Consider the following 14,959-nt stretch of genomic DNA (forward strand, 5'->3'; position numbering starts at 1 on the left):
GAGAGAGAGAGAGAGAGAGAGAGAGAGAGAGAGAGAGAGAGAGAGAGATACTGTTCCCACCTTGCTACATACTCCAGACCAGCTAGGCTGTGAGCTTCTGGGAGAGTCTCCTGTCTCCACCTCCCGTTTCTCTTTAGGAGTGCTGGGACTACAGATGTGCACTGCTACACCCAGCTCTTCTGGGTAGATTCTGGGGACAGAACACAGGCTGTCAGCTTTGCAAGGACAAGGGCTGTTACTCTCCAAGACATCTTGTGGGCCCTCTTCAGTCTTTTGTTGCTCCTCTGCTGTCTTGTGGTCTGATGTAACCTCCTTTGTCTATTACTGCTATTTTTATCTTTGCTTTGGGACTCATGTCCTAAGCCCCACTGCTCAGAACAATGCTCAGAGCTTCTTTCACTGTTTTCTTCTAGTAACTTCACAGACCCAGGACTTTAAGCCCTTAATACTGTTTCTGAAGTGCTGGGTTTTGAATCTAGGGTCTCAAAATACTTACAAGTACTCTACCCACTAATCTATACCCCTAGTTCCTAATACATCTTTGATTTACCTTTGATGTGACAAGAGGTAAAGGCATGATTTCATATTTCTGTATTGTGTATCGATATCCACTTGTCCTAAGATCAATTATTAGAGGGGCTGGAAAGATGGCTCAGCGGTTAAGAGCACTGGCTGCTCTGTCAGAGGACCTGGGTTCAATTCCCAGCACCCACGCGGCAGCTCACAACTGTCTGTAACTCCAGTTCCAGGGAATCTGATGACCTCATGCCACTGCGCATAAAATAAAGTTATGTTTTAAAAAATCAACTATTAGGGGCTGGAGAGATGGCTCAGCAGTTAAGAGCACAGGCTGCTCTTCCAGAGGATCCGGGTTCAATTTCCAGCACCCACATGGCAACTCACAACTGTCTGTAAACTCCTGTTCCAGAGGATCTGACACCGACATACAGACATGCATGCAGGCTAATTATAAAATTTAAAAAAAAAAAAAAAAACTATTAGAAGGACTTCCCCTTCCCTACTATGTGTTTTTGACACAACTGTCAAAATCAGTTGACCACAAATGCACAGATTTCTGGGCTTTCTCTTCTGTTCACTGCTCTAGCTGCTATTAAATCATTATCATAGTCTTTGTTCAATATAGGTTTGTAGTTAAGTCAGGAAGTGGGGTGCCTTTAAGTTTACTCTTTTAGCTCAAGATTGCTTTGGCTATATGAGGTCTTTTGATGGAATTTTTAATTAATGTGTGTGTGTGTGTGTGTGTGTGTGTGTGTGTGTGTGTGCACGCACACGCACTCAGAGGTCAGATGAGAGTGTCAGATCTCCTGAAGCAAGAGTGACAGGCAGTTGTAAGCTACCTGACATGGGTACTAGGAACCGAAGTTGGGTCCTCTGGAGAAGCAGCAAGTGCTCTGAACAGCTGAGCTACCTTTCCAGCCCAATGTTTCACCCTGTTTTTTAAGCCATTTGTACGTAACAACGGGACTTAACTGCTGTTAAGGTCCCTATGGGAGCACTGTTTACAGCACACCACTGGAATTTCTCTCAGCTTTTGTCACTGTATTCAGATATTGATGCCGTTAGAGGTGACCGTAAAGTGTGTTTATTTTAATTGCATTAAAAGTCACTTTTCAGTTCTGTGAATACACTAGTTATTTTTATAGATTTGGAAAGCTAATTCTCATGATCAACGTGAATTTTCTAAATTTTACAGATAAAGAGAAGAGTGATTGATCTCTTGCATTTGTGCATGTATGTATGAACATGTTTCTTCTGTGTTTGCACATGAATGTGAAGGCTGCAGGCTACTGAACTCCAGGATCCATCTGTCTCTGCCTCCCTAATGCTGGGATTACACATGCATCTGGATTTTCATGTGGGTGTTTGGATCCAAACTCAGGTCCTCATGAGCCATCTCTCCAGCCCTGAAGACTGAATTCTCTTTTCAAGGTTCATGTTCCAAAGGGAAATATGCAAATGCAAGCAAAATCACTCACTGAAAAAAGTCACTGATTCCATAAAATCCAACCAATTGTTAGAAAATGTTCAAATTTTGAGTTCTTCCTTAGGATTGCTTTAACTTCAAAAGAAAAACATGGGCAGACATAAATAGCCACAGATTCAAGAAAATGGAACATCCTGTTATATTGTGGATTAATCTTTCTTTATCTCATATTGATTAATTTAGATTGTGTGTGTATGTGTCTGTGTACTTGTAAGGATACACACACGCCATAGTGTGGGTTGAGGTCAGAGGACAACAGGACCCATGTGGGTCCTGGGGATTGAATTTTGATCATCAGTCTTGATGGCAAGAGCCTTTTACCATTGAGCCATCTCAGTGGGATGTCAATCAAAATGAAAGCTGTGGTCCTTTTGTTTGAAAGCATGGACTAGGCAATAACAGCAGCAGGGCAAGGGTCCCAGCATGGGGGCAGAAACCCTGGTCTAGTGAGGATCCTCAGTCACTCGGGTGGGTGGCCTGTGGTAGGTGGGCAAGCAATGGAATGGTGGCCAAAGTCTCCAGGAAAACTAATCCAAAGAACTCAACAGATGGAGCTTGCTGGGAAGGTGAAAGTCCATGATTGATTTCATCTTTCATGAAGAAAAGGAAGCATGGGAACAGCATGTGGTTGCTGACGTCATAGCCTTTAAGTGATGGGTATAGAACACCAAGTATCTACATTGGTCCTACTTTGAATTTTACAGATTGAATATCCTCCACTAAACAGAGATGGGAACTAAAAACTTCCCAGACAGGCCAAAACAATGTTTTTTGTTTCGTTTGAATTTAAGATAGCTCTTAAAAGCATTTTTCTTCTAAGCTTATAGTGAACAGAGATAGCAACAGATTGCATTGACACTCCAATCCAGAACACATCATGAGCCATTAAATAGAAAACTAAACTAGTCATTTATCATTCCCCACCCCATCCATCAGCATCTCTCTCCTCACATACATGCACATACATACACTTGCATGCTTACATAGGACCTTTTGAAACACCACACTGATTTCTGTGGTGTGATTGTCTCCAGTTCTTAACCACTCATCCCTACAAGCACTCACCCAGAATGCCCTGCTCTTCTGAAAAGCTCCTGAGCATGATTGATTGGTTTTGTTGTTCATTCATTAAATTTTATTCCAATCTGGAGTCCAGAGATCCCTTAAAGCAATTTTCCTTTCCCTGGTTCATGTCAAAATAAAAGCCCCACCCAGCATGTACACTTTCAGCTATGTCAAAAGTTTAGTAATCTCTCACAGTCCTACACATTTAAGGCAAGTGCTCCCACTATTGTTGGATATAACCTTTTTCACCCCAAAAAGGGCAGTAAGTAAACATTCTTGGAGTAGAGCCCGAGAGTTGAAGCATAACAAGCAGGCAGTAAGCCAAGAGTTGGGGTGACAGGGCAGAAAACAGCCAGGTAAGACTGTCAAATTCATTCTGGGTTTCTCTGAAAATTGTATTGGTAGCAGAAACATAAGCCAGAACTCGCAGGAGGAGGAAGAAGGAAGGACTGAGCCACCATGCCCTAAACCACACAGACAACCCAGCATCTCCAGTACTCTCAGAAGTAAGGGAATGGTGTTAACCTCCCAGAGCAGGGAGCATCTGCCTGTCCCTCATGGGACTTCCTTGTCTAGTAGTAATCCCAGTCATGATTTTCTCCATCTCCAACACACTGCTGCCACCATCATCACCACCACCACCACCACCACCCCAGCAGCAGCAGCAACAACAACAACAACAACCCATAGCCCAAGGAGAAGTCGACAGAAACATAGTATGTGTTCTCTACAGCCCACAGCACAGGGTGCCACCAAGTATACTTTTTTCACATCCAATGTCTCAGCAAGCTCCTCTCTGTCCTGAGGAACTCAGACCACATTGCTGAGAGTTCATAACTCTTGACTGTGCCCTTGATCTACACCCAGCCTTGAGTTCTTCATACTTGGGGTCACTGGTTTCCTAGAGGCCAGGTGTCAGGCTCACCTCCCTGAAGATAAGGTGACAACCCCCCGCCTCCCATACACACACACACACACACACACACACACACACACACACACACACACTTCTGAAATAGACAGTCATATGTATTCAAACAGCTGGCTAGAGCTGCCCCTCCACACTTGGGAGGGAGCTGCTGTGGCCTTTCATCAGACTAATAGGATCACTGTCACCCTTTCAATCTGCACTGACCACAGTGCAGCCCACAGATAATTCCATGTTTAAGAAAGTGAGCTCCCAACAGAACAGTCTCTTCACTTCAGCTTGACATCTAATGTCTCTTAGTTCACCCATGCTTGCTGAAAGGGTATTTTCTGAATGTAAACAATGTCAACATAGGTTCTACCTTGTTTCTTGTTTGGGAGAAAGGACATAGTTCTAGGGTCATATACTCTAAGATCCACCAATGTCAGCCCTTAGTACCATGCTACTGAGTCTTCCACTGATCACCGGTTTGGAGAGAAAGGGGGAAAGATTGTGAAAAAGACAGCCATTTTTATAAAGCTAAATATGTATCATCTAAAGACAGGCAGGGCTTCATTATACAGCCCTGGCTGGCCTGCAACTCTCTATGTAGACCAGGCTGGCCTTGAACTCACAGAGATCTGCTTGCCTCAAGTGCTGTGATCAAAGGTGTGCACCACCACACCTTGCCCCTACTCTTTTAGTATCAAAATACTCATTCTTTTGTAAGATGATATTAGCAGAGGATAGTATTATCTGTGAAAATCTTTTATCACGAAAAATTCCAGATACAAAGTAGAACTACATATAAATATACATTGGATTCTCACATATCCAATGAGCTTCAACAATCATCAACTTTGCTCATATTCACTGAAAAGATACAGTAAATTAGTCCTAACATGGTTTTGCTATCCCCTAAAATCTTAAAGCACATAAACAATTATCTTAGGCAATCCTATAAACTTCACAGATGAAGACAGAGACTTTCAGAGATTAAATGACCTGGCCAAGGTCTTCAACCAGCTAGATTAAAACTGAAACAGGTAGGTGGCCCACGACACTACTTAAGGGCTGTCTGACTAGATTCACCTTGTCGGACTAAACCTCAGCAAACTCAGAATCTGCAGGTGTGTCCCTACATCTCAGTCCAGAATTTTCATTCATACCACTGAGATCTGCCCCACGCAGGACCAAAGAAAAACCCATTACCTGTAATTCATATTTACTTCTCCCATTCTACAGCCATCATTTACAACCCTCAAGTCCTCAGAAACCATTCACTTCCATTTCAAAAATGATGGAGTTTCTAGATTAGTTCTTTACCCAGAGCTTCCAATCTTTGCTCTCTCAAAATGTGTACTAAGCAAGCCATGGGGATGAATGCAAATTCACGGAGACCTGGTAAGGGAAATGCCCCTGCTCCACATCCCTTTTCTCATATCTAACCTTTAGGGGAGGAAGTCAAACAGAAAGCAGGCACCAGGACCAGGTATTCTGCACATCAGCTGCAACACACAGACCTTGGTGAGGACCACAGGGAGGTGCAGGAGACAGAACTGAAATGCTCTGGAGAACATCAGCACACGTCTCATCCCCAGGCCTCGGTTAATGAGAATGTTTTCCTTTATGCATTCTTTCTTTCATTCAGTTTTTAAAGACTTACCTAAATTCTCAGTTTATGCAGTATCAGTCTTACTGAAAAGATCCTGAGGAGTATGAGAAGCTTCTAGCAGCAATACCTAGAACAATAGGAAAAGCCATTAGACACAAGTACCGATATAAACACCAGGTTGCGAGTAAAAAGTCTATACATTTGGTCATTTTCCCCCATGCTAAGAATGAAAGGAAATAACTCCGGAAGCAACGAGTCTCCATCACGCCACATGTGCTGGGAATTTGCTGTGCCGACGGGGAATTGAGGTCCCAGGACACTTACGTAAAGACCAAAATTACATTACCATCGGCAAAGAGGCAGAATACTTCCCCCGCCCTTCTCTGTGTTAGGAAGGTTTTAATGGATTTGAATTTAAACAAAAAAACCAAATATATGTGTCCTTTTTCCTGCATCATGTCTAAACCAATTTCAGGCTTTGTGCCCTCTTCCCCATTAGCATACAGAATAGTTCTGGTCTTGTTCACAGCTGTGCTACTTAGTTCCTGGGACTCAATTATCAGGCAGTTCCTTCTTGCTTCATCTTTTTGTCATGACCACTCTGAGGCCCCAAGAGCTCACCATCTGACACCTTACTCAGTGGAAACCCACCAAGAGACAGAAAAACACCATCAATTACAGATTTATCAAAACAGCTTAGCCACAGTGAAAAAACAGGGCAAGGTTAGAGTGTGCAGTGTTCATATTAAACAGGTACATGTCACCAAGTCTAGGTAGGAACGAAAAACGAGTTAATAAATTATGTGGGTTGCCGGGCGGTGGTGGCGCACGCCTTTAATCCCAGCACTCGGGAGGCAGAGCCAGGTGGATCTCTGTGAGTTCGAGGCCAGCCTGGGCTACCAAGTGAGTTCCAGGAAAGGCGCAAAGCTACACAGAGAAACCCTGTCTCGAAAAACCAAAAAAAAAAAAAGACACATAAATTATGTGGGTTTATTATTTGGGGGCGGAGATTCTACATGTCTTCAACTTATAAAAACACGAACTAAAAATAGAATCAAATGATTACTAGAGGAGTATGTGTCTGAATATTGTATAATATTTGGATTTAAAAAAAGGTCTTTTTAAACATGAGAGCAAAATCTGAGATTATAAAACTCTCAGATATTTGTTGTCTTAAGGTTTCTATTGATGTGAAGAGAAACCATGACCACAGCAACTCTTATAAAAGAAAACATTTAATTGCAGTGGCTGGCTTACAGTTCAGAGGTTTAGTTCATTATCGTCATGGCAGGAAGCATGGCAGCATGCAGGCAACATGGTGCTAGAGAAGGAGCTGAGAGCTCATACATCTTGACTCACAGGCAACAGGAAGTAGTCTGAAACATGGGGTGGTGTGTTGTGTATAATGAGACCTCAAAGCCCACCTCCACGGTGACACACTTCCTCCAACAAGGCCACACCTACTCCAACAAGGCCACACCTCCCATTAGTGTCACTCCCCTTGGGAGCCGTTTTCTTTCAAACCACCAAATTTAGCTTGCTACATCAACAACAACAAGAGACCAAAGTAAGCTCCTCTGAACACAGTGTTTTATCACAGCCATGGAAAACACCTGGGAGAGGTCTGCACATACCTATGTGTATATGTGCATGCACACCCACACACGTGCAAAAACACATGTTCCTACACAAGCACACAACACACACACACATGTGCACGCGGGAAAAAAAAAGTCAAGAGATCCGTGGGACTCAACACTGCATTTAGAGAAGGCACTAGGGTAGTGGCTAAGAGGAACAAATCTGATCTTGGTGGAACAATTTACTAGCCATTTGCCCTGGATGTGCCTTAAACTCTCTGGGCCCAAGTTTCCTGCTTTGTAATAAAACCAGTCGGGGAGAGGGCAAAGCTCAAGGTGGACAGACAACTAATACAGTCAGCGAAGCTCTGCAGCCACCTCGGAGCTTATCTGAGCAGCAGGCACTTGAAACCGAGATGGAAAAGGTTTGCCGCCGAGACTTGTTCACTGTCTCATCTTAATGGGTCCCCAGAGAACGCTGACACAGAACAGGCCTTCTGTGGGCACAGCAATCTGTTTAAAACGCTTCAGTTTGATTTGCGTGGTGCTAGAGATGGGACCCAGGGCCCTGCTTACGCCAGGCAAGCCCTTTCTATCACCATGCTACATGCCTAGTCCTAAAATACTTCTGGTTAAAGCCAAAGAAGACTCCTTCAAGTTCTTTGAAGAACACTTGCTTCAAGGAGCACTCTGTGTTATCACATGTCAAGTCACTCAGCAGCTCCTCACGGCCCATTGTATAGAAGATATCATGAAGCACTGGTTGATACGAACAGAAAGCACCAAAAGCTACTACCAAGATCTTCCCAGTTACCACAAGCAAGGGCATTGTCAGCCAGGGCTGTGCTTTATAACGCTCCCCCATCTGGAGCTGAATTTGACAATTCCTGTAACCACCAGAACTAGCATGACTTGATTTTTCTAGATCCTCACAGCTCATTCAGAGACAGCCCTGCTGTAGATACAGAAGATGAACGACTCATACACTGTGCAGCACAGAACCTCCTCCTCCCCCTAAGCCTAGAAAAAGGGACCTCCATCCATTCTGCCACATGGGCCTGGACCCTCCTCAGAGACTCCACCACCCTGTCGTGTGCCTGCCTGTCTGTGGCATTAGTAACCCAAGTATTTTGCAGCCCAAAATTAACCAGTTTTAAGACATTAGGACTATGAGGAGGAGAAAATCCATTATATTATAAGTAGCTCAAAAAGAGCAAAGTGCATTCTTGACTGTCATTCAAAAAAAATCACAAAATCCAAGAAGAAATAAGACAAAGAGTTCTTTGACAGCCCTGCACAGCAGAATCAAAGGGAGAAAAGAAGAAACGTTTTGAGAATAAAACTCTTCCAACTTTCCCCAACTTCCATCCCTTGCCATGCCTGTTCTTCTCTTGAAATCTAGAAATATTTTCATTCAAAGGGCAGCTCAATGAGCACAGCCCAGCTATGCTAGGTTGGAAGACACCCACCCACCCAGGGAGTGGCCATTTCTCTACTCCAGGCTTCCCCTCACTAACTCCCTGCTAGAGACTGGGTGCTGGCCTGAGCCAAAAGAACCGCAGTGATGGGGCTGGAGAGATGGCTCAGAGGTTAAGAGCACTGGCTGCTCTCCCTAGAGGTCCTGAGTTCAATTCCCAGCATCCATAGATCTCACAACCATTTATAATAAGATCTGGTGCCTTCTTCAGGCATCCAAGCATACATAAATAAAGATAAAAAAAAAAAAGAATCTCAGGGAAGAGCTAGCATGTGGCAGTGGCATTCCAAGAAGACTAGAACTAAGACCACTTTGTCCTCTACCAGACGAAGGGGAAAGTGAGACCCAGAAGTAAGGCTCCAGAAAAATCTGCTGTATTACTGACAATATTCCACACAAAACAAAACAAAAATCATTTGGGGCTGGAGAGATGGTTTCTTGATAAAGAACACTTGCCATTCTTGCAGAGGACCTGAGTTCAGCTCCCAGCACCCACATGGTACCTCACAAGCATTCATAACTCCAGTTCCAAGGAGTCTACCCTCTTCTGGCTCCTGTAGGGAACTGCACACACACAGTACACATACAGACACATAGATAAAAACTTATCACATAAAATAAAAATAAAATCTTAAAAATAAAAAGCATCACATTAAAAAATTTTCTTCATATGAATGTGGGAGATACTGACTTAACCAAAATAAAAGGAGTTTCCAATGCCAAACATTTTGAATGCTTCAATATGAATGAATCCAACAATTACCCATGCGCAGATTCCTTTATATCTGTGGTCTACATCTTAGGACAAATGTCCCATATACTACTTTGGAAAACGTTTTAATTAGTTATTTTATGCAAATTATTACTGAAGGCATACTTTGCATTAATTAAATGACTAAAAGCAGCCCTGAAAATGATCAGTTAATGGTGTAAAGGATGCTAATGTAAAGGAGGGTAAAGTGCATATTTACTCAGAAACCACGTGAGATGCTGTAATCATTCTCTTCTATTTTATTCCCTCTTTATGTGCTTTCCAGATCAACAATCTGAGCTGGGCCATGAAGTCTTTATTGTTCTAGAATTCACTATTCCCTCTAAAAATTTAAAAACACTTAAAGTAAATACCAATTCCTAGTATGTGTAATGAAAATGCAAATTCTGTAAGAATAAGTACTACAGAATACAACTTTCGAACAGTGCCAGCTAGAGAGATGTTCCACAAATGAATATTGACCACAGGGACTGGAGAAATGCCTCAGTTAGTAAGGTGTTTGACTCTATATGTATGTACCCACAGGTGCATGTACACCCCTTTCACGCATGTGCACACAAAAGCGAAAAGTTGACTCTATTCTGAATCTACAAACTGTTCCTCCATGTATCACTAACTTCTATTATGGACTGACCCAAATGTACACCCAACTGTTTCCAACTGAAGCCTAATTAACTCATGTATGAACAACTAGGAATTTCACTTAATCAGAGCTATGTCAGGGCTTCCTTTAGTGGAAGAAGCAGCAAGTTAGTTCTCTAGAAGTGGGAAACTCTATACAAATAAGTTTTTATGGTTGCTTTTCTGGGGAGGCAAACAACTAAACATGACATACAGGTATTAGGCAGGATCAGATGTGTTATTAATCTACATGTAATGTCTGAATACAATAGTCACATGACCCTAAGGTGTTCTAACACCTTCAAATGAACAAATGCAAACAAACAGTTCTTTTGCTAAATTCACTGGATCTGTGATAAATACCATTGCCAAAATCAATTTGAGGTGGAAAGTTACAGTTCATCATTGAGGAAGTCAAGAAAGGAACTCAATGCAGGAGCCTAGAGACAAGAACTGAAGCATAGACCCTTAAAAAAAAATTGCTGTTACTGGCCTGGTTCCATGGCTTACTGAGCTTGCTTTCTTAAACAATCTAGGACCATCTATCTGTCCATCAGTGACCCACACATAGTATGCTAGGCCCTCACACATTAAGTTTTTAAATGCTCCCACAGACTAATCTGATGGAGGCATTTTCTCACTTGAGGTTCCTTTTTCCTAAGTGATTCTAGATAATATCATGTCATGTCATGTCAAACAAACAAACAAACAAACATCAACAACAAAACAAAAAACAAAAACTAACCAGCAGAAAGTCTGACAGTACATGTAGAAAACTCTGGAATGATGTTTTTTCTTTTTCTAGACAGCCAAGGATGGAAGAGCAGGGAAATAGTGCCCAATTCCTGCTTTGGTGTTCAAAAAGTAATTAGTAATAAATAGTAATAGTAATTGAGGAGTCCCCAATTCCTCAAGGAAGATGTTAATGGCCACTGGATATGATTTACCAACCCACAACTTTTGGTTGGACTTGATCATAGCCCAGCTTTCTTCTATCCCTTCAGTAAACCACCTAGGGTGGACAATTATTCCAGTTAAATCCTCAGACCCTACGAAATCATGATCAACGTCCAGACCACAAGGATCACCAGTACACACTCTGCCACCTCCTACACAGTCTGCCATGGACGTCTGTGCACAGTCACAGTGTTCCACGTACCAGAGTCCCAGCACTATCTTGGCTATTTCCCCTAAGGGATCTCTGACAGCCACTTCTCTATGTCCCAGTCAGCGTCCCCATACTTCTATTGATCAGTTTCTACTTCATCAGTTTCTACCTGCTTAAAAGGAATCTTTATTGACTATATCTTAATTTCTACATTTACAGTACTGTGTTGACTTTTCCTAAGGAAGTGTCTAAACTGTAAGGGGTCAGGGCAGGAACTGTGGCCTACCCTATATTTCTAGATTCAGCTCAGAGCATAGTTCCTAAAACACACTAAATGGGCAATATGTGTTGGAGAAATTTGCATGCACATTTTATATGGGTAATGACTCCCCAAAATGGGGCCTCATGGGGTTAAAGGAAACAGGGTCAGGATGGAGTCATGTACAGACATGCTTATTTATATACATCAAAATCCGAGTACCAGATTCTTTGTTGATTATCCTCACTTGTACTTCAAAGTCTCCTAATTCAGGAGCCCTTCTGCCACAACCCCAGTGCCTTTGAAAGAGCTCTCTCCTGGTTGGGCTCTCAATTAGGGAAACATGCTATTTCATATTTATGTCTTCTCTTCCATTTCCAAAAGGCTTTCTGAGATGTAACAACTAAAGCGTGGAAGAGGAAGACTACTAAATAAGCTGCTTTACCTCTGAACCCTAAAGGGCATCTGCCCTTACTCTCAGCCATTCATTAAGCCAAGCCTCAACTTTACATTAGAAAACACAGTAGGGTAGGTGGTCACCATCCACATGAGCCCTTCTCTTGGGAAGATACAGCGAGAGGGTGCAATACCAGTCAGCACTCCTAAGAAACGGACCACTGAGCCATACGAAAACTACAGCAAAGAAGCTCAGCAGAGAAGACTATACACCCTGTGACCCCAACAACCTAACACTTTGGAAGAGGATGCAGTAGGGAGACTGTGAAAGCGTCAGGGGTTGGAGGGTCAAGCGGAAGGCAATGTGGGAATTTGCAGAGATGGATGACTTGAAGGGTGACGAAACCTTCCTTGTGGCTCTCTGGTGGGGGACACACATCATGACACATCTGTCAAAATCCATAAGATGTAAACTAGCAGGAGTGAGCTGACACAGAATGGGACTTTCTGTGATAATGACATGTCGGTATGGGTTAATCACTTGGAGCAAGCACACGGCACTGGGATGTGATCGCACAAATATCACCCAGGCACTGAAGCCAGGGAGGTTCCTGTGGAACAGAATCTGTAGAGAATGCAAAGTGGTCTAAGAGGGTCTTGAGTAGTTGGCAATCGAGGCTGAGGTGACCTGAATGCGTCCCAGCTGCCAGCTAGGATGAACTGCCCACTCTGAGCTCTATACTCCACAGCTGGCCCTGGAAGGTACAACCTACTCAACATTCATTCTCATGGCCACCTTAATCTTTAGTTCATGGACTCCATGATCTTTAACTCACCGGCTCCTCCACACCAGCACATCCAGAGGTACTTTGATTATGCTAGATCTAACTCAAAGACATGAAGACAGAATCTGGCTCCCACAAGTAGGAAAACCATCTGTTCTCCTTTGAAATAGAAAGGCTGCAGTCTCTAAGGGAACACTACTGGTCTGCAAGGAGGAGGAACAGCCTATTTAAAGGACAGATACCCAAGAACACTCACAATATCTGAGTTCTCCAGCCCTGTAAGCTGTTTGCCTGATGCTATGTGGCACTTTCCTCTGAATGGATAAAGACTCTGAAGGGAGGCTCCTTAAGACTCAGGAAGTAAACAATTCAGAAAATTCAGGAAGCGCCAGAAACTGACCAGATGCACTAGGCTTCTTCCTCGGCAAGGTTATATAAATAGTAAGTACTGCAGATAAGGCAAAAGTCAGCCATGTGCCTGGGAAGAGACACTCTTCAGTGTGTCAAGCTTCCTGCAAGTTGTACAGTAGGTCTCAGGTTTTCAGCTTTTGTAAGCAATGCTGGGATAGGCTTTTGGTGCCGCAGCTCCGTTTGAGTCATCCCTGGTTTGTAAGTAACCCCTTACCTAGACTCCTGTTAGTAACCCCAATAAGAACTCATTGGCTCACCAAGTTGGACTTTGGTATACCATCAATTTCCTATCTGGGGTGAGCAGACATTTGTTCACGTCTCAGCAAGAATAATATTGCCTATACCTAGGCTCTGTGAACCAACACATCCTACCCCAAAAGGAACGAAAAATCAAGGGGTATCATGGAACTCAGTCAAGCCCATGGCAACCCAAGACAGGTAGCACAAAAAAGAATATGGGATCATTGAGGAAGATGATTTGGTCAATCAGGTCAAATGAGACACCCAAGTAAACAGCACTGGGGAAATCAAGACCACTTGTTTTTGATAAATAAGAATCTCTCTCCATGTGGCCTTGATTAGCAGCTATTGAAACCCTCAAAATTCATCTTCAAAAGTATAAAATTGGGTCTTGATAAGTTCACAATTAATTTGTTTTCCCAAAAGCACTCGCCTCTTCTCTTTTCACAGGGCCAGTGATTCTCCCAATATTCATTGTGGTTCGAAGCATCCAAACGCCAACACTTCCTGACAGACAGCCTTCTACCATTGAAATTTCCTTTTCTTCTCAATAAACCATAAAAATGAATTTGCTACCCTGTGTCTCCCCTTGCCTGAACCCAGCAGCCTCTTCTCCGCCCTCTACAGTATCCCCTCTCTTGGAATTTTCATGAGACTAAGATGTTTCCTGCATCATTATCAATCCACTGTAACATGTTTTCTATGTCATTCCAAACGCAGAATAGTAACACTACGGCAAAGCAGGTATACTCAAACACTCGCCCAGAGCCTGGTGTCAGCTTGCCAAGGCCAGGGCGTCTTTGCAGCCTTACACTAAGCTGTGTGCACATGGTGGTATGAGTCTCTTTTTCCCTCCCTCCGGTCAATCACAGCTATCCAGGCTTTCTATTCATGACCAAGCCAACACATGTGGACCCACAGACCCTCTCCTCCCTGTGGGCATGTGCTAACTAGAAGAAAATCTCTGTGAGCACAGGATGAGGATGAGGCCCCTTTCTGTGTCTCTTCAAGGCATCTTCCAAGAGTGGACTGTCTGCTAGAGGGCTTGAAAATGTTTCTAAAGTCACAGAAGTTTTCTTAGGTGCCAAAATTCCCACTTCATATACCTTATACACAATTAAAATTTTGTTTAAAAAGCCCAATATCAGGCCAGGAAGGTGGCTCTGTGGGTAAGGGTGCCTGCCACCAAGCCCGATGACCTACGCTTGATCTCCAGGATCCACAAGGTAAAGAGAAAGAACCTGATACTACACGTGGTCATCTGACCTCTATATGTATGTCCTGGCACACATGTATACAAATACAATCAATAGGTCAGTTAATCAATAGAAAAAAATGTCAAAAAATTAAGCTAAATATACTCAAACTAGCTGGACCTGTTGACATATGCTTTTACTCATAGCAATAAGGAGGCTGCAGACAAGTTCCAGCCTGGGCTACACAGTGAGACCTTATCTATAACAACAACAATAGTAATAATAATTATAACTATAACTGTAATTATATAGTTGGGCATAGTGGCACAGGCCTTTAATCCCAGTACTTCAAAGGCAAAGGCAGCCAGATCTCTGTGAGTTCAAGGCCAGCCTGGTCTACATAGCTAATTCCAGGCAGGAGGATCAGAATTTCAAGGTCACCTGTGGCTACATATGGAATTGAGGGCAGCCTGAGCTACAAGAAACCAAACTAAAAATAGAAAATACAAAGAAACAATTGTA

General features: G+C 43.0%; 1 protein-coding gene across 1 annotated transcript in view; it reads right to left on the reverse strand.

The window, feature by feature from the left end:
• Tln2 (talin 2) overlaps positions 1-14,959 on the reverse strand; it is a 432,507-nt gene that overhangs the window by 235,619 nt on the left and 181,929 nt on the right. The window contains 1 exon segment of the mRNA XM_059268180.1: positions 5,644-5,719. The gene's annotated coding sequence lies outside the window, so the exon portion shown is untranslated.

Source organism: Peromyscus eremicus, chromosome 7 (assembly GCF_949786415.1).
Source record: "Peromyscus eremicus chromosome 7, PerEre_H2_v1, whole genome shotgun sequence".
Taxonomy (NCBI): domain Eukaryota; kingdom Metazoa; phylum Chordata; class Mammalia; order Rodentia; family Cricetidae; genus Peromyscus; species Peromyscus eremicus.